General features: G+C 37.9%; 1 pseudogene across 1 annotated transcript; it reads right to left on the reverse strand.

Annotated features, from left to right (window-relative positions):
• Positions 1-18203: 18203 nt before the first annotated feature.
• LOC306649362 (olfactory receptor 2M3-like) lies at positions 18204-19701 on the reverse strand (annotated as a pseudogene). Its single transcript has 2 exons — positions 19349-19701; positions 18204-18654 (listed from the first exon to the last, which is right to left on the reverse strand). The product of its transcript is annotated as an olfactory receptor 2M3-like (transcript).
• Between the last annotated feature and the right edge of the window lie 813 nt (positions 19702-20514).

A 20514-nucleotide genomic window follows, 5' to 3' on the forward strand; every position in this document is an offset into this window, starting at 1 on the left:
CTATTTTAGAGAAGGATCCATGGACTTCTGAGAAAATAGTATTCACTCATTGATGGAATATCCTATATATGCCTGTTAAGTCTAAATTATTGATTGTATTACTGAGTTCCATGGTTTGTATCTTTGTTCAGTTTTATTTGAAAGTTCTATCTAGTTGTGAGAGAGGTGTGTTGAAGTCACTCAGCATTATTGTGTTGTGGTTTATTTGATTCCTGAAATTGAGGGTTTGTTTGATGTATGCAGATTATCCATTATTTGGGGCATTAAGATTTACAATTTTTGTGTCTTGTTGATTTATTTAAGAAAATATCTTTCTTTCTCCCTTCTGACTAACTTTGACTTGCAGTCCACTTTATCTGATATGAGATGGAAACCACTGCTTCATTACTGAGTCCTGTGCAGTGATGTTTTTCCCATTCTTTCTCTGTCAGTGTGTGGATTTCTTTTCATATGAGATGAGCCTCTTGAACACAGCATATTATTGGGTCTGTTTTTAAAATCAAATCTGCCGTCTATGTGTTTTGATTAATGAGTATATGTCATTGACATTCAGAGTTACTTTTGAGATGTGATTTGTATTCCCAGTCATTTTGGCTTACTTTTGGTTTATAACTTGACTCGGTTTCTCCTTTGGTTGGCTTTTATCTTAATGAATGTCTTAATGAAGTTCTTCCCTTTGCTGACTTTCATTGTTGTTGGATTCTTTTTCCTCCCCGTGGAATAGTTTGCTGAGAATATTCTGTAGCGCAGGTTTTCAATTTGTAAATTCTTTTAACTTTTGTTTATCATGAAAAGTTTTTTTTTGTCATCAAGTCTGAATCTTACTTTTGCTAGATATAAGATTTTTGGTTGGCATCCATTCTCTTTCAGAACGTGGAATATATTGTTTGAGGTCCTCATAGATTTTAGAGTCTGGGGTGAGAAATCTGCTTACATCTGTATTGGTTTCCACATTATGTAATTGGATGCTCTTCTCTTACAGCACTTAATATTGTATCTTTATTTTGCATGTTGGACATTTTCATTATAATGTGTCTTGGTGTGAATCTGTTGTAATTTTGTACATTTGGTGTCCTGAAAGCCTTTTGTATTTGATTTGCCATTTCATTTGTCAGGTTTGAGAAATTTTCTGATATTACTTCATTTAACAGACTGCTATTCCTTTGGTTTGTATCTCCATGCCTTCCTGAATCCCAATAATTCTTTTTTTTTATTGTAAACAAATGGGATACATGTTGTTTCTCTGTTTGTACATGGCATAAAGGCATACCATTTGTGTAATCATAAATTTATATAGGGCAATGTTGTTTGATTCATTCTGTTATTTTTTCCCTTCCCCCCACCCCTCCAAACCCTCTTTTCCCTGTATACAGTCCTTCCTTCCTCCATTCTTGCCTCCCTCCCTAATCCCAACTCTAACACTAACCCCTCCCACCCCCCATTATGTGCCATCATCCACTTATTAGCGATATCATTTGTCCTTTGGTTTTTTGAGATTGGCTTATCTCACTTAGCATGATATTCTCCAATTTCATCGATTTGCCGGCAAATGCCATAATTTCATCATTCTTTATGGCTGAGTAATATTCCACTGTATATATACACCACAGTTTCTTTATCCATTCATCAATTGAAGGACATCTAGGTTGGTTCCAAAATCAGGCTATTGTGATTTGAGCAGCTATGAACATTGATGTGGCTGTATCTCTGTAGTATGCTGATTTTAAGTCCTTTGGGTATAGGCCAGGGAGTGGGATAGCTGGGTCAAATGGTGGTTTCATTCCAAGATTTCTAAGGAATCTCCACACTGCTTTCCAGAGTGTCTGCACTAATTTGCAGCCCCACCATCAATGTATGAGTGTACTTTTCTCCCCACATCCTCGCCAACACCTGTTGTTGCTTGTATTCTTGATAATCGCCATTCTAATTGGGGTGAGATGGAATCTTAGGGTAGTTTTGATTTGCATTTCTCTTATTACTAGAGATGTTGAACATTTTTCCATATGTTTGTTGATTGCTTGTAGATCTTCTTCTGTGAAGTGTCTGTTCATTTCCTTAGCCCATTTGTCGATTGGATTATTTGCATTCTTGGTGTAGAGTATTTTGAGTTCTTTATAGATTCTGGAGATTATGCTCTATCTGAAGTATGATTGGAAAAGATTTTCTCCCGCTCTGTAGGCTCTTTCTTCACATTGCTGCTAGTTTCCTTTGCTGAGAGAAGGCATTTTAGTTTGAATCTATCCCAGTAATTGATTCTTGCTATGGGAGTCCTGTTGAGGAAGTCTGGTCCTAAGCTGACATGTTGAAGATCTGGACCTACTTTTTCTTCTATAATCTGCAGGGTCTCTGGTCTGATTCCTAGGTCCTTAATCCATTTGGAGTTTAGTTTTGTGCATGGTGAGAGATATGGGTTTACTTTCATTCTATTGCATATGGATTTCCAGTTTTCCCAGCACCATTTGTTGAAGAGGCTATCTTTTCTCCATTGCATATTTTTGGCACCTTTGTCTAGTATGAGAAAATTGTATTTATTTGTGTCCGTGTCCTCTGTTCTGTACCATTGATCTACCTGTCTATTTTGGTGCCAATACCGTGCTGTTTTTGTTACTATTGCTTTGTAGTAGAGTTGAAGATCTGGTATTGCGATACCGCCTGCTTCACTCTTTCTGCTAAGGATTGCTTTAGCTATTCTGGGTTTCTTATTCTTCCAGATGAATTTCTTGATTGCTTGCTCTAATTCATTAAGTATATCATTGGAATTTTAATTGTAATTGCATTGAATCTGTATAGCACTTTTGACAATCTGTATGGCCATTTTGACAATATTAATTCTGCCTATCAAGAACATGAGAGATCTTTCCATCTTCTAAGGTTTTCATTAATTTCTTTCTTTAGTGTTCTGTAATTCTCATTGTAGAGGTCTTTCACCTCTTTTGTGAGATTGATTCCCAAGTATTTTATTTTTTTCAAGGCTATTGTGAATGGGGTAGTTTTCCTAATTATTCTTTTCAAAGATTCATCACTTATGTATCAAAATGCATTAGATTTATGTGCATTGATCTTATATCCCGCTACTTTACTGAATTCACTTATGAGTTCTAAAAGTTTTCTGGTGAATTTCCTGGTTCCTTTAAATATATAATCATATCATCAGCAAATAGGGATAGCTTGAGTTCTTCTTTGCCTGTTCGTATCCCTTTAATTTCATTGGTCTGTCTAATTCCTCTGGCTAGTGTTTCAAGGATGATACTGAATAGAAGTGGTGAAAGAGGGCATCTCTGCCTTGTTCCAGTTTTTAGGGGGAATGCTTTCAGTTTTTCACCATTTAGAATGATATTAGCCATGGGCTTAGCATAGATGGCCTTTACAATGTTAAGGAATGTTCCCACTATCCCTATTTTTTCTAGTGTTTTGAGCATGAAGGGGTGCTGTATTTTATCAAATGCTTTTTCTGTATCTACTGAAATAATCATGTGATTCTTGACTTTATGTCTATTGATATGATGAATTACATTTATTGATTTCCTGATGTTGAGCCAACCTTGCATCCCTGGGATGAAACCCACTTGATCATGATGCACTATCTTTTTAATATGTTTTTGTATGCGATTTCCTAAAATTTTGTTGAGAATTTTTGCGTCGATGTTCATTAAGGATATTGGTCTGAAATTTTCTTTCCTTGATGTGTCTCTGTCTGGTTTAGGTATCAGGGTGATATTGGCTTCATAGAATGAGTTTGGGAGGGTTCCCTCCTCTTCTATTTTATGGAATACTTTGAGAAGTATTGGAATGAGCTCTTCTTTAAAGGTTTTGTAGAACTCGGTTGAGAGTCCTTCTGGTCCTGGTCTTTTATTTGTTGGCAGGCTTTTGATGACTCCTATTTCATTACTTGAAATTGGTCTATTTAAATGTGTACGTCCTCCTCGTTCAGTTTAGGCAATTCATATGTCTACAGAAACCTGTTAATGTCTTCGAAATTTTCTATTTTGTTGGAGTATAGATTTTCAAAATAGTTTCTAATTATGTTTTGTATTTCATTCGTGTCTGTTGTGATATTTCATTGTTCATTCCGAATTTTAGTGATTTGGGTTTTCTCTCGTCTTCTCTTTGTTAGTGTGGCTAAAGCTTTATCAATTTTGTTCATTTTTTCGAAGAACCAACTATTTATTTTGTCAATTTTTTGTATTGTTTCTTTGTTTCAATTTCGTTGATTTAAACTCTGAGTTTAACTATTTCCTGTCTTCTACTACTTTTGGTGCTGGTCTGTTCTTTTTCTACGGCTTTGAGCTGTAGTGTTATGTCATTTATTTGTTGAGTTTTACTTCTTTTATTAAATGCACTCCATGAAATAAATTTTCCTCTAAGTACTGCTTTCATAGTGTCCCAGAGATTTTGATATGATGTTTCTTTGTTCTCATTTACCTCTAAGAATTTTTTAATTTCCTTCCTAATATCTTCTGTTATCCATTCATTATATAATAATATATTGTTTAATCTCCAAGTGTTGGAGTAGTTTCTGTTTTTTATTCTTTCATTTATTTCTAACTTCAATGCATTATGATCTGATAGAATACAAGGTAGTGTTTCTATCTTCTTATATTTGCTAACATTAGCTTTGTGGCATAATATATGGTCTATCTTAGAGAAGGATCCATGTGCTGTTGAGAAGAACGTGTATTCGCTCTTGGTTGGATGGTATATTCTATAAATGTCCATTAAGTCTAAATTATTGATTGTGTTATTGAGATCTATGTCTTCTTTATTCAATATTTGTTTGGAAGATCTCTCCAGTGGTGAGAGAGGTGTGTTAAAATCACCTAGTATTATTGTGTTATGGTCTATTTGGTTTCTGAAATTGAGAAGGATTTGTTTGACATACATGGATGAGCCACTGTTTGGGGCATAGATAATTGTTATGTCTTGCTGATTTATGCTTCCCTTAAGGAGTATGAAATGTCCTTCTTTATCCCTTCTGACTATCTTTGGCTTGAAGTCCACATTATCTGAAATGAGGATGGATACTCCAGCTTTTTTGCTGAGTCCATGTGCATGGTATGTTTTTCCCCATCCTTTCACCTTTAGCCTATTGGTATCTTTTTGTATGATGTGTGTCTCTTGCAGGCAACATATTGTTGGATCTTGCTTTTTAATCCAATCTGCCAGTCTATGTCTTTTGATTGATGAATTCAGGCCATTAACCTTCAGGGTTATTATTGAGATATGATTTGTATTCCAGGTCATTTGGTTCATTTTTTAATTTTATTTATTTATTTATTTATTTATTTATTTGACATGACTTGGTTCCTCCTTTATTTGACAATTCCTTTAGGATAATTCCTCCCTTTGCTGATTTGCTTCTTTGTTTTTCATCTCTTCCTCATGGAATATTTTGCTGAGAATGTTCTGAAAATGCTGCCTTTCTTTTTGTAAATTCTTTTAACTTTTGTTTATAATGGAAGGATTTTATTTCATCAAGTTTGAAGGTAAGTTTTGCTGGGTGTAAAATTCTTGGATGGCATCCATTTTCTTTCAGGGCTTGAAAAATGTTGTTCCAGGCCCTTCTAGCTTTTAGGGTCTGGATTGAAAAATCTGCTGATATTCTTATTGGTTTCCCCCTGAATGTAATTTGGTTCTTTTCTCTCACAGCCTTTAAAATTCTGTCTTTATTTTGGCCTTTTCATGACATCCCATAATTCTTGTAGATTCTGTTCATGATTTCTTACCACTTTCTCTGTTTGGTCAATTTTGTTTTCAAAATTAAATATTTTGTCTTCAATGTCTGAGGTTCTGTCTTCCAGGTGTTCTATCCTATTGGATATACTTTCTATGGTGTTCTTAATATTGTTTATTATTTACTTCATTTCAAGGATTTCTGTTTTTTTTTCAATATCTGTAAGTATTTTTTTTGTAAATAATAGTTTTGAAATTTATTTTTATTGTCAACAAATGGGATACATATTGTTTCTGTTTGTACATGGAGTAACAGCATACTATTTTTATATTCATAAATTTACATAGAGTAATGATGTTTGATTCATTCCATTATTTTTTTCCTTCCCCCGACCCCTCCCACCTCTCTTTTCCCTCTATACAGTCCCTCCTTCCTCCATTCTTGTCCCACTCCCACCCCCCATTAAGTGTCATCATCCACTTATCAGTGAGATCATTCCTCTTTTGGATTTTTGAGATTGGCTTATCTCACTTAACATGATATTCTCCAATTTCATCCATTTGCCGGCAAATGCCATAATTTTATTACTCTTTTTAGCTGAGTAATATTCCATTGAATAGATATACCACAGTTTCTTTATGCATTCATCAATTGAAGGGCATCTAGTTTGGGTCCATAGTCTGGCTATTGTGATTTGAGCCACTATGAACATTGATGTGGCTGTATCTCTGTAGTGTGCTGATCTTAAGTCCTTTGGGTATAGGCTGAGGAGTGGGATAGCTGGGTCAAATGGTAGGTCCATTCCAAGTTTTCTAAGGAATCTCCACACTGCTTTCCAAAGTGGCTGCACTAATTTTAAGTCCCACCATCAATCTACGAGTGTACCTTTTTCCCCACATCCTCTCCAACACCTATTGTTGCTTGTGTTCTTGACAATCGTAATTCTAATTGGGGCCAGATGGAATCTTAGGGTAGTTTTGATTTGCATTTCTCTTATTACTAGAGATGTTGAACATTTTTTCATATGTTTGTTGATTGCTTGTAGATCTTCTTCTGTGAAGTGTCTGTTCATTTCCTTAGCCCATTTGTTGATTGGGTTATTTGTATTCTTAGTGTAGAGATTTTTGAGTTCTTTATATATTCTGGAAATTAGCGCTCTACCTGAAGTATGAGAGGCAAAGATATTCTCCCACTCTGTAGGCTCTCTCTTTGCATTGCTGATAGTTTCCTTTGCTGAGAGAAAGCTTTTTAGTTTGAATCTATCCCAGTTATTGATTCTTGCTTTTATTTCTTGTGCTATGGGTGTCCTGTTAAGGAAGTCTGATCCTAAGCCAACAAGGTGAAGATTCGGACCTACTTTTTCTTCTACAAGATGCAGGGTCTCTGGTCTGATTTCAAGGTCCTTGATCCATTGTGAGTTGAGTTTTGTGCAGGGTGAGAGATGGGGTTTAGTGTCATTCTGTTGCATATGGATTTCCAGTTTTCCTAGCACCATTTGTTGAAGAGGCTATCTTTTCTCCATTGCATATTTTTGGCACCTTTGTCTAGTATGAGAAAATTGTGTTTATTTGGGTTTGTGTCCGTGTCCTCTATTCTGTACCATTGATCTACCTGTCAATTTTGGTACCAATACCATGCTGTTTTTGTTACTATTGCTTTGTAGTATAGTTGAAGTTCTAGTTTGCGATACCGCCTGCTTCACTCTTTCTGCTAAGGATTGGTTTAGCTCTTCTCGGTTTCTTATTCTTCCAGATGAATTTCATGATTGCTTGCTCTATTTCTCTGAGGTACATCATTGGGATTTTAATTGGAATTGCATTGAATCTGTATAGCACTTTTGGTAGTATGGCCATTGTGACAATATTAATTCTGCTCATCCAAGAACATGGGAGATCTTTCCATCTTCTAAGGTCTTCCTAATTTCTTTCTTCAACGTTTTGTAGTTTTCCTTGTAGACGTCTTTCACCTCTTTTGTGAGATTGATTCCCAAGTATTTTATTTTTTTCGAGGCTATTGCAAATGGAGTTGTTTTCCTCATTTCCCTTTCAGCTGTTTTATCGCTTGTGTATAAAAATGCTTCAGAATTATGCATGTTGATTTTATAGCCTGCTATTCTGCTCAGTTCATTGGTGAGGTCTCAAAATTGTCTGGAGGAGTTTTTGGATCCTCTAAATATAGAATCATGTCATCAGCAAACAGTGACAGCTTAAGTTCCTCTTTTCCTATTCATATCCCTTTAATTTCTTTAGTCTGCCTAATTGATCTGGCTAGAGTTTCAAGGACAATCTTGAATAGAAGTGGAGAAAGAAGACATCCCTGTCTTGTTACCGTTTTTAAAGGGAGTGGTTTCAGTTTTTCTCCATTAAGAATGATGTTGGCCATGGGCTTAGCATAAATAGCCTTTACAATGTTCAGATATGTTCCTACTATCCCTATTTTTTCTAGTGTTTTGAGCATGAAGGGATGTTGTATTTTGTTGAACGCTTTTTCTGCATCAATTGAAATAACCATATGATTCTTATCCTTAAGTCTATTGACATGATGGATTCCATTTATTGATTTGCTGATGTTAAACCATCCTTGCATTCCAGGGATGAACCCCACTTGATCATGGTGCATGATTTTCTTAATATGCTTTTGGATGCGGTTTACCAATATTTTGTTAAGCATCTTTCCATCTATATTCATCAAGAATATTGGTCTAAAATTTTCTTTCCTTGATATGTCTTTTCCTGGTTTGGGTATGAGGGTGATATTAGCTTCATAGAATGAGTTTGGTAGGGTACCCTCTTTTTCTATTTCCTGGAAAACTTTGAGAAGTATTGGAATGAGTTCTTCTTTGAACGTCTTGTAGAACTCAGCTGAGAATCCATTTGGTCCTGGGCTTTTCTTGGATGGTAGGTTTTTGATGGCTTCTTCTATTTCATTGCTTGATATTGATCTGCTTAAACTGTGTATGTCCTCCTGGTTCAGTTTGGGAGGAGCATATGTCTCTAGAAATTTGTCAATGTCTTTGGTAGATTCTATTTTGTTGGAATACAGATTTTCAAAGTAGCTTCTCATTATGTTCTGTATCTCATTGGTGTCTGTCGTGATATTCCCTGTTTCTACATGAATTTTAGTAATTTGAGTCTTCTCTCTCCTTCTCTGTTAGTGTGGCTAAGGGTTTGTCTATTTTGTTTACTTTCTCAAAGAAGAAACTCAATTTTTTGAATTGTTTCTTTTGTTCCAATTTCATTGATTTCAGCTCTGATTTTAATTATTTCCTGTCTTCTACTACTTTTGCTCTTATTCTGTTCTTCTTTCTCTAGGGCTTTGAACTGTAATGTTAGGTCATTTAGTTGTTGACTGTTCATTCTTTTCTGGAATGCGCTCCATGCAATGAATTTTCCTCTTAGTACCGCTTTCATAGTGTCCCAGAGATTTTGATATGTTGTATCATTATTCTCATTGACCTCTAAGAATTTTTTAATCGCTTCCCTGATATTTTTTGTTATCCATGTTCCATTCAATAGCATATTATTTAGTCTCCAATTGTTGGAGTTATTTCCATTTTTTACTTTGTCATTGATTTCTACTCTCAGTCCATTATGATCTGATAGACCACAAGGCAGTATCTCTATTTTTTTGCATTTCCTAAGAGCTGCTTTGTGGTATAACATATGGTCTATTTTCAAGAAGGTTCCATGTGCTGCTGAGAAGAAAGTATATCTGCTCTTTGATGGATGGAATATTCTATATATGTCTATTAAGTCTAGGTTATTGATTGTGTTATTGAGTCTATGCTTTCTTTGGCTGGATTTTGTTTGGAAGGCCTATCTAATGGTGACAGCGGTGCATTAAAGTCGCCCAGAATTACTGTGTTGTGGTCTATGTGATTCTTGAAATTGAGAAGGATTTGTTTGATGTACAGGGATGCACCATGGTTTGGGGCGTAAATATTTACTATCATTATGTCTTCCTGACTTATGGTTCCCTTAAGCAGTATGAAATGTCCTTTTTATTCCTTCTGACTAACTTTGGCTTGAAGTCCACTTTATCTGATATATGATGGAAACCCCCACTTTTTTACTGGGTCCATGTGCGTGGTAGGTTTTTTCCCATCCTTTCACCTTAAGTCTGTGGATGTCTTTTTCTATGAGATGAATCTCTTGCAGGCAGGATATTGTTGGGTCTTTCTTTTTAATCCATTTTGCCAGTCTCTGTCTTTTGATTGATGAGTTTAGGCCATTAACGTTCAGGGTTATTATTGAGAAGTGATTTGTATTCCCAGTCATTTGGCTTATTTTTGGTTTTTAAATTGGCTTGGTTTCTCCTTTGAGTGGTTTTTCTCTAAGGTAGTTCCTCCCTTTGCTGACCTCCATTGTTTTTTTTCATTTCCTCCTCATGGAATATTTTGTTGAGAACATTCTGTAGTGCAGGCTTTCTGTTTGTAAATTCTTTTAACTTTTGTTTATCATGGAATGATTTTATTTCATCTTCAAATCTGAAGGTTAGTTTTGCTGGCTATAGGATTCTTGGTTTGCAACCATGTCCTTTCAGAGCTTGAGATATGTTGTTCCAGGCCCTTCTAGCTTTTAGAGTCTGGGTTGAGAAGTCTGCTGCTATCCGTATTGGTCTCCCCTTCTATGTAATCTGATGCTTTTCTCTCGCGGCCTTCAAAATCTTATCTTTATGTTGAACATTAGGCATCTTCATTATAATATGCCTTGGTGTGGATCTGTTGTGATTTTGTGCATTGGGTGTTCTGTAAGCCTCTTGTATTTGATTTTCCTTTTCATTCTTTAGTCTTGGGAAATTTTCTGATATTATTTCATTGAGTAGATTGTTCATTCTTTGGTTTGTATCTCTGTGCCTTCCTCAATCCCAATAATTCTTAAATTTGGTATTTTCATGATGTCCCATAGTTCTTGGAGATTCTGTTCATTATTTCTAACCATCTTCTCTGTTTGGGCAACATTATTTTCAAGATTAATATTTTGTCTTCATTGTCTGAGGTTCTGTCTTCCAAGTTGTCTAGTCTTTTGGTGATGCTTTCCATTGAGTTTTTTATTTGGTTTATTGTCTCCTTCATTTCAAGGATTTCCGTTTGTTTGTTTGTTTGTTTTGAGAATCTCTATCTGTTTGTTTAAATGATCTTTTGCTTCCTACAGGTGCTCTTTCAAGGTTATTGGTATTATCATTTATTGCCTGCATTTGCTCTCTTATCTCATCCTTTGCTTCACGAATCATCTTAATCATGTATAATCTGAAGTCCTTTTCTGACATTTCTTCTAACATACTCTCATTGGATTGTATTACTATAGAATCTAGATTTGTTTGGATCATTTTCTTCCCTTGTTTTTTCTTGTTGTTCCTGTATCTTCCCCTCTAGCAGTGCAGATCTTGGGTATTGCGGATTTCCCCCTATAGGCTTATAGTGGTCCTATAGTTGTCCAAACCCTTTCTTTAAGGAGAGATCAATATCAGCAGTACCCAAATCAGACACTATGCAATCCTAAACCAAATAGCCCCTATGGGGACAATAACATCATGTAAATAAGGGAGAAAGTGACTCTGAGGGAACAGGTAAACAGAAGGAAAAGAAAGCAAGAAACGTAAAGAAATAAAAAAATATTTTTTTTTTGAAAAAGGAGAAAAAAGAAAATCTACTGTATAATAGTCATATACTAATGAAACCTCCCAGTATTCAGTAGCCTGATATGAGAGGTACCTGACAATGAGCTTCAAGCCTCCAGCAGGCGTCTCATGATGGGATTTGCCCCACCCAAAGATCAGAGCTACGGCTTCCCGGATTATACAAGATGGCTGCTCTGGCTTCCAAATGTGTTGGCAAATGGGGAGCTGCAGCTCAGGGGTGGACGTGGTCAGTTGGAGGTCCTGGAGACAGGATGCAGTTGGTCCAGCAGTGGTCCTGCAGGTCGGGTGTGTTTGGTGTGGTTGTGGGATCCAGGAGGCCGGGTGTAGTCGGTCTGGGTTCCCGGTGATAGGGCACAGTCTGTTGGTCTGGGAGTCCTGGCGGCAGGGAGCAGTCAGTTGATGTGAGGGCCCCAGAGGCAGGGAGTGATCGGTCGGGCTGAGGGATCCTGGAGACAGAGCTCAGTCAGTCCTGCCAGGGCTTTACGGGTCTCCTTAGGCTGCCTCTCCTCAGAGAATCTGTCCACAGTCCTGGAACCTTTGCTCCACCCCTAAGTGTGTCTCTGTGCAGCTCTTCCACCAAGAAGCCTCCTAGGTCCTGGGACCCTGCTCTGCACCTAATCACCTGGCTATGTGGCCCCTGCTCTGAGCAGCTACCTGGAGCTCTGTACAATCGCTCTGAGTCCCAGTGACCCGCTGCATGCCTCTTCCTCCGGACAGGCGCCCGGTGTTCTGGTGCGGTCACTAGGAGTCCAAGCAACTCACTGCGTGCCTCCTCCTCCCTCCAACCGCCCATAGCCCTGGACAGTCACTCCGAGTCCAAGTGACCCGCCCCGTTCCTCCTCCTCCGGGCTGCCCCCCAGTGTTCAGGAGTGGTCGCTTGGAGTCCAAACAACTCTCCACTCACCTTCTCCTCTGAGCAGCCGCCTGGAGCTCTGATGCAGTCACTCCGAGTCCAATCGACCTGCCGCGCTCCTCCAGGCTGCCCCTCAGGTGTTCAAGAGTGGTCACTCTGAGTCCAAACAGCTCTCCACCCAGCTCCTCCTCTGGGCCACTGCCTTGAGCCCCAGTGGTTGTTCCGAGTCCAAGCACTGTGCTGAGCAGCCTCCTCTGATGCTCCCAGTTGTCTGAGTTCACTGCTCCAGCGGGGGGAGGGGTGTCTCTCCGGGTAGCTCTACTTCACAATGTTCCCTGCGTTCCAGGATTACTGCCCCATCCAGGATGCCTCCCCAACGGGAGAGACTCACCCAGCTGCTTTGAGTTGGTAAGTCTCTCAATAGCTCCTCTTTTGAATCCTGAGTCCTGGAGCAACATGAAATGCAGCCACCCTCTAGTCTGCCATCTTGAAACCCCCCCAATAATTCTTAAATTTGGTCTTTTTGTGTTATCCCATAATTCTTGGAGCTTCTTTTAATATTTTCTTTCTGCTTTCTCTATGTGGTCAACTTTGTTTTCATGATTAAATATTTTGTCTTCATTATCTGAGGTTTGTCTTCCAAGTGATCTAGTCTACAGGTGATGTTCTTCATTGAGTTTTTTTTTTATATGGTTCATCGTTTTCTTCCTTTTAAGAATTTCTGGTTGATTGTTGTTTCAGAATCTCTATTCTTTATTTTTATTTTTTTTTTGGTTGTTGATGGACCTTTATTTTTTTATTTATATGTGGTGCTGAAAATTGAACCCAGTGCCCCTCACATGCTAGGTGAGTGTTCTACCACTGAGCCACAACCCCAGCCCAGAATCTCTATTCTTTATTGAAATAATCTTTTGCTTCCTGTATTTGCTCTTTTAACTCTTTATTGATCTTTTGTTGCCTGCATTTTTTTCTTACATAATTTTTTTACTTCATGAATCATTTTAATTATGTACATTCTGAACTCATTTTCTAATATTTCTTCTTCATTGTTGTCAATGCATTCTATTAATATAGCAGCTGGTTTGTTTGGAGCACTTATTTCCCTTGTTTTTTTCATGTTGGTCATGAATCTTCCCCTCTAGTAGTTCAGATCCAAGATATTTCAGTTTCATCCTTATAAATTTGTAGGGTCCCTGCAGGTTTCCAATGCCTCACCCTTAAGGGGGAGACCAATATTAACAATATCTAATGCAATAAATATGCATCCTTAAACCTAATAGCCCCTATTAAGATGTTAGTAGTATTGTCCCAGTTAACAGAGATGATGTGTTTGATTATTATGTACAGCATAAACAATTGGTTTGCAGTAAGGTCTGCCATTTCTAATGGTGGACAAAGAGGATTGGGGAGGGGTGTAGGATGTAACATTAATGAGGTAAGAAGTGAGAATATAGAGGTACTAGATCACAGGAAAAATGACAGTGGAATCAAAAGAAGTTGGTTGTTAGCAGGAGAGAAGGGCAAAAGAGACTCCAAGAAACAGATAAATATGAGAAAAATAGAATGAGTAAAATAATAAAAATAAAAAAATTTAAAAATTGTAAAAATTTTAAAAAAGAATCTACAACAAAACTGTAATATCCTTTTCAGACCTCCAAGTCTTCAGTAGTGTGATGCATGAAAGGTACTTGATTTCAAAGATGATGGGGATGGAGAGTGGGAAATTAGAAAAGACAAAAGAAAAAAATGGGGAAAAAAGAGTCTTGAAGGAAAATTAAACAATTGTTGCTATTGAAGTTCAATATCTTCTCTGCCTCCATTTTCTTCTGATAAATGGAGTTGTCCAGAGTTTGCTGTTTTAACTGTACCTCAGGATGATTCCGTTACTAAGGTGGGAGCATTAGACTTGGAAGCAAGACTCCTGGAGGCAGGGTGTAGCCATTGACAGTCCCTTTGGAAGACTGCACTCCAGGACTCTCCTTTGGGGTCAACTCGTGTGACACAGGAGTCTGGTGTAGGCCCTTCCATCAGTTGTGGACCCCACAATTCCTGGTCTATAATTTAGTCTCTGAATTGTATTTCTCTGGCCCTGGCCCTTTCAACTTCCAATTTGGAACCTCTCTGATCAGAGTCCTGAGGACTGAGTCCCAGACCTGTGTGCCTATCTTCAAAGATGTTCTGTATTGGTCCAATCAGGGCCAGGCATTGAAAGCTGTTGCCAGTCATATAGCTGCAGGTACTGGGTTGGTTAGTGGCTATGGGATGGTTGGGAGATGAGATTGGGGAGCCAGTGGGCTCTGTTGGTTGCCAAACCAGTGGGACCAAGTGTTCAGTGGAGTCGTGGACCCATACTGATATTGGGTCCCAACAAACACTTCCAAGGTGTCTCTAGAATCCTGGTGGATACGAGGTTGGTTGACTGTACAAACCAGGACCAAGATGCCCTCACACCCTTTTTCCACTTACCAACCCTTTGCAAACCTCTCTCCTGCCTCTGCAGAAATATGGTTGCTATTAGCACACCTAGTAGGGATACCTCAGAAGCAAACAGTCTTTAGGGCCTTTGTGATGATCTTTCAGGCCCTGGCTGTTATCCTTGGTTGTAAGCGGTCACATCCCATGCAGCAGCCATGGCAAACCTTGATAATGAGCATTTAGTCTCTGGCAGCATCAGTCCCAGATGGAAGCTGCCCAAGCTAAATATGGCAGCCTCACTGATAGGGATAATCCAAGTTGGCAGCTGAGGCATCCCAACTCATTGGTAGATCAGAGCCACATGGCGACATGCATGTGCAGGGCCTGGCATGTTTGCATAGTGTAGGCCAGAGCTAGAGATTTTAGGAATCTTGATAACATCCATCAGACAAGAATAGATAATTAATCTATCTCCCAAAATTTGTCTTTTTCAGAATATCACACATTTGGAATCAAACAGAATATAGCTATCTTTCCCTCATTGATTACTTTCACTTAAATAATAGACTTTTGAGTTTCCGTAAGGTCTTTATATGGATTGGTGGTGAATTTCTCTTTAGCACTAAATGATGTTTCACTTATGACTGGTCTACCTTTTATTTGTGCATTCACCCACAGAAGAAGATCCTCTTTGCTTTTATATTTGTTAATTAGGAACAAATCTATTATAAAGACCAATGTGAATCTTTTCATGAGAACATAAATTTTCAATTTACATGGAAAAATATCATGGAATATTATGACTGGAGTATATGATATGAATATGTCTTGTTTATTAAGAAATCTGTGAATCATCTTCCAAAATGGTTGTCCCATTTTGCATTCAGTCAGCAATGAGAGTTTCAGTTGGTGCATGAATTTCCCTGCATTTAGTGTACACATTTTTAAGGCTGAAACCACAATATTTAATTAACTGGTAGTGATACTTTGCTGTTGCTTTATTTGCAATCCCCTGATGTCATATGATGCTGAGCATTGTTCATATGCTTATTTGACATCTGTATGTTCTCTGGTGAGATGTCTTACATTGTATTCATTTTTGTATATAGACTGTTCAGTTTCTCATTGTTTCAATTTTAGTTATTGTTTGTATTTTGTATAGAACAGTAATTCTGGATAAGCATTTTGTTAATATCATTTCCTGGTCTAAGACTTGCGCTGTCATTCTTTTGTGTGATCATTCATAAATATATATCATATATAATATTCATATATATATCAGTGTGATTCATGGTGGTATGTTCAAACATGGATATGCACAATTTCATTCCCCAGTACTTCCTTGTCCTTCCCTTCTCTCTCCTCTCAATCCTCTTTCTTTACTATGTGGGTCTCCTGAAGAGAATAACTTTTTGCATTTTTGTGAAAAATTCAGTTGATTACATTTACACAGCTCTAAATCAGTTGACTACATGTTTCATTGACTTCTTTGTATATTTTTCACAAATAATGCATTATATTGGATCTTATATATCATCTACCTTTCATATGAATTTTAACAAGTGTATGTAAATAACTTTAAAGAATTTTGATTGTGATTGTATCTATAGATTATGAATCTATTTGTGAAAAAGTGACACCTTGACAATATTGAATCTTCCTATCCATGAACTTGGAATAAACTTCTGTTTGTTTATTCTTTCATGTCTTTCATGAAGGTTTAATTTTAATACAAATTTACATATTTTGTTAGGATTATAATGGATTAAAAATAGTATTTCTTACTTTTACCTTCTTTGGTGATGTCTTCATATTTTCCTTAATAGGAATGCTTTTCAAATTTTAATTTCTAACCTCAGATTATACCTGAGGTTAGAATCCCTAATCCTTGTTGTATTTTCAAGTACATGTATTTTAAACATCTCTTTTGTTCCCCTAGGGCTTCAATCACAAGTGGCCCGAAGTTGGACATATTACCTCTTTCATTATTCTTTTGTGAGTACAGTGAAACTCCACCCTTTTCTCTTGATACTTCTCCTGCCCTTCCTTTTCCTCCTACTGTTTTTTTCTTGTTCACATTTTACTGATCCCTTTGCCATTACAATATGAGACATGGCAGAATGCTGTCTTTTTGTTGTTACTGGTAATGAGGATACTAGGACTTCACAACTGCTAGGGAAGTGCCCCACCTCTAAATTTCAATTCTCGTCTGTGCCAGATATTACAGGTGTTTATCAGCACACCTGGCTTTTGGCAGTCTCCATCCATAAAATATACCATCTCATTATGTCCTTTTTCTTGAAAATCACCTTTACATTTTGTATACCACCTACCTCCTTGCATCATCACCTTTCTCACAGCCTCCAAAATATACAAGATACTTAAACATTGTATTTCAGGGTATTTGACCATGTAATCACAAATCAACCCTGCAATCCACACCTCCTAATATGAGTATTCGTTTGGCAGCACGAATGAACTTGTCAGCATATAAATGGGAGCAGTGTGTTGTGAATGTGCAGCACTAAGTTAAAAAGACAAAGAGAGCCTGAACTTTGCATGAAACTAGAATTCCAGGCAACACTTGGATTTCAACATTGTAAGACACTGACCTGAAGTTCTAGTTAATATTGGCACTGACCAACATAAGTTGTAATAGGACACATGGTTGTTCTTCAGTGCCTAGGTGGTGGTTATTTTTATACACAAAAGAAAAAAAATATAGTGTGGATGTTATAACAGTTTTAAGAAAAAAGTTAAAATTCATATTAAAGTATAATGGTTTTTCCTAAAAAACACAAAAATCTCCAGAATTGCATTAAAGTCCATACAAACATCATGAAAATACCTGTACACTTTCTTTACACATACAATTCACACTCAGTTGTGGATTTCAGGAAATCTGTACTTTTCTACAAAAATTGACCACATTTCCAGGCACCTGCTCTGTTTGACTCAAGAATCAGAATATCTAAGGAGAGTAAGTCTACAATTTAAGGAATTATGTTGATATTTTAGTCTCCCATGTATGTTTGTAATAGAAGGAAATAAGTAGAAAGAAATCTACTTCAGTCTAAAGGAATATAGTGTCTATTACAAGACAATCTCAGTATAGCCAATTATCATTAAAATAATGCTCTTTTCTCCATCTGGTTAAATTTAATTAGTTTTTAATAATCTTATAATTAATTTGGTTACTTTTTGACAAATCGATCAGCCTAAGGTAGTTTTTGGCCAACAAATATAAAAATACTATTTGTTAAATACTAATTTGTAGAAGACATAATAGGTTTAATCAATGCAAACAATGGGTATTATGATGGGCAAATATTTCTCATTTGCTGTTATTGTGAAAGGAAACCATGTAGTTCTGCAATTCCTCTTGCTACAAATATTCACACACAATTGTACATCAAGTTTTGTGACAAATATTCACACACAATTGTATGTCAAGTTTTGTGACAAAAAAGAGAAATATTTAACAAGTCTGTACAATTTTCTTCAATTTTAAATTTTAAGCAGTTGATTATAAATTTTTCAGTGTAAAATTTTAGTCAACTTGTATTTATGTAAAATTCATAAAATTAAATATTAAGCAAGGAATGTGTAGAAAGGAGAACCAGCTCACTCCCCAGGTTTTCCCTTCCCTAGCACCTTCATGAATGCCCTGGACACCTCCATTTTATAAAGGTTGAGATAAAGGGGTTCAGCATGGGGGTGAGGATGGTGTAGAAGGCCAACGCCACCTTGTCCTGGGTGGGAGACTGGTCAATAGTGGACCACTTGTAGATGAACATGGCTGCTCCATAGTACATGACCACCACCATGAGGTGGAAGGAGCAGGTGGCAAAATCTTTGTGGTGACCCTTCCCAGACCCCATGCAAATGACAGCCAGAATCACACGAGCACAGGAAGCAATGATGATTGCTACAGGGAATAGAAGCAAAATGATATGGCAGAAAAACATTATCCTTTCTAATGTCAAGGTTCCATGCACATGAGGGTGAGCAGGGTTGAGACATCACAGAAAAAGTGGGATTTTCCCCACAAACCACAGTATGAAAAGGACAGAACTGTTGGGGGCTGTTCCATGCTGGCAGCGCCAGGATGGCGCCTGATCACAGCAGCAGCGAGGAGGTTAATTGACATAAGCACACTCAGGTGATTTTCTCATCCACGCACACAATGTATGCGCATGTGTTCTCGAGCACTAATTGCCTGCTCGAGTGTCTCGCCTAATCTTTGAGTAAGAGGCATGGCCCTGCTCTCCTCGTCCTGGAGGTGATATAAGCGTAGGCGGAGCGAGACAGAGATATAGCAGCCATTAGAAGCAGCCAGAGGGAAAACCACGGACAGCAGCCTTTACCAGAAAAGCAGTAGCAGAATACACGCAGTGCGGCAGTAGCCAGAGAAGACACGTCACAGCAGCCATTAGCAGAAAAGCAGGAGAAGAAAGAACACAGCAGCGAGTAGGGGCAGTGGCTGAAGGCAGATCGCGGAACGGAGAAAAGCCTGTCTTTCTTTCAAAGTTTCTCTCTTGAGCAAAGTTTCTTTCTCTCTGATAAGCGGGGTCTCTCTCTCTCTCCTCTCAAAGCAAGTAAACCTCATTTCCTCTATCCTCTATAAGTAGATAAGCAAGAAAGCAGTGCACTAAAGAGAAAGATAGAAGTGCCTCAGTTTCCACTCCACCACCCATAAGACCCGTGCAAGTTGCTGCTGCAGGCGGTGACAAATATTTTGGAACCGCAAACAGCCAGCGACGCAGAACAACTGCATTTTCAATTATACCATAAAGGGAGCCAAGGACCCAGGAAGAAGCAGCCATGAGGCCACAGACTTTTTAGTTCATGAGAACTGGGTATCTTAATGGGTGGCAAATGGCCACATAGAGTTCATACACCTTTGCAGCCAACAGGAAACACTCGGCTCCCATGAGGAACATGTAGAAGAATATCTGGGTCCCAAAGTCTGCCACAGAGATGGATTTCCTGCCAGACAAGTAGTTGAAGATCATTCTGTGGACAGTGGTGCAGATGAGCTTGAGGTCCATGCAGGCGAGCTGGCTGACTAGGAAGTACTTGGGGTGTGGATCTGGGCATCCAGGTAGATGAGAAGGACCATGGAGGAGTTTCCTAAGACCACTGCGCAGGTGACAAGGACCAGAGTTAAAGAGAAAAGACAGGGTTGAATGTCTGGTTCCCCCAGCCCATGGTGAGCTGCTCACTGTGAAGATACAGCATGTAAGGAATGTCCAGGATTGAGTCATAGAATATCAAGGCTTTCAGTCGTAGAACAGCACACCTACCATGTTCCCTCTGAATGAGAAAATTATTTAGAGAGATTGTTTTAATTCATTCAATATGGATGATGAGCCTCATTTTTAAGTTGAAGTGATTTTTAAATGCAATCCAACACCATGGTAGGTTTTGAATTAAGAAAACAGAAGGCTTCTGCAGATGATTCAGATCCATTTTCAGCAACAAGTAAAGTCAAACATGCAGGGTGGTTTATCCTTTAAACACTATACTAACAACCAGAAGAAGCACATATTTAGGAATGTTCTTGGTATTTTCCCATCACTCTTCCATTGGAATCCCACACTCTCACTCTGTTCCTTATAAAATTATTTCTACCAACATATACAGAGAAGAATTTTCCAGTGGAAAAAAATGTCATGAAACTGGTAAATCAAGAGTAATAGGTTCATTAGGAGATAGCATTGAATTTCATATAAATGTGGCCTTGATGATCCCAAACCCTCATTCCACCTGCAAAGAGGTGTGTCCCAAGACATTCTCTTATAGGCCGCTTACCTAGGAAGAGGGTACAAGACAGTGTCCTTGGACATGCTTCAAATACCTGCTAAAGATTATTTTACCTGGGTGATCTTAAACAATTAATAATTTTTTTCTCATCATTGCTTTAGAAAATGTG

This window comes from Sciurus vulgaris (assembly GCF_902686455.1).
Source record: "Sciurus vulgaris genome assembly, chromosome: 18".
Taxonomy (NCBI): Eukaryota; Metazoa; Chordata; class Mammalia; order Rodentia; family Sciuridae; genus Sciurus; species Sciurus vulgaris.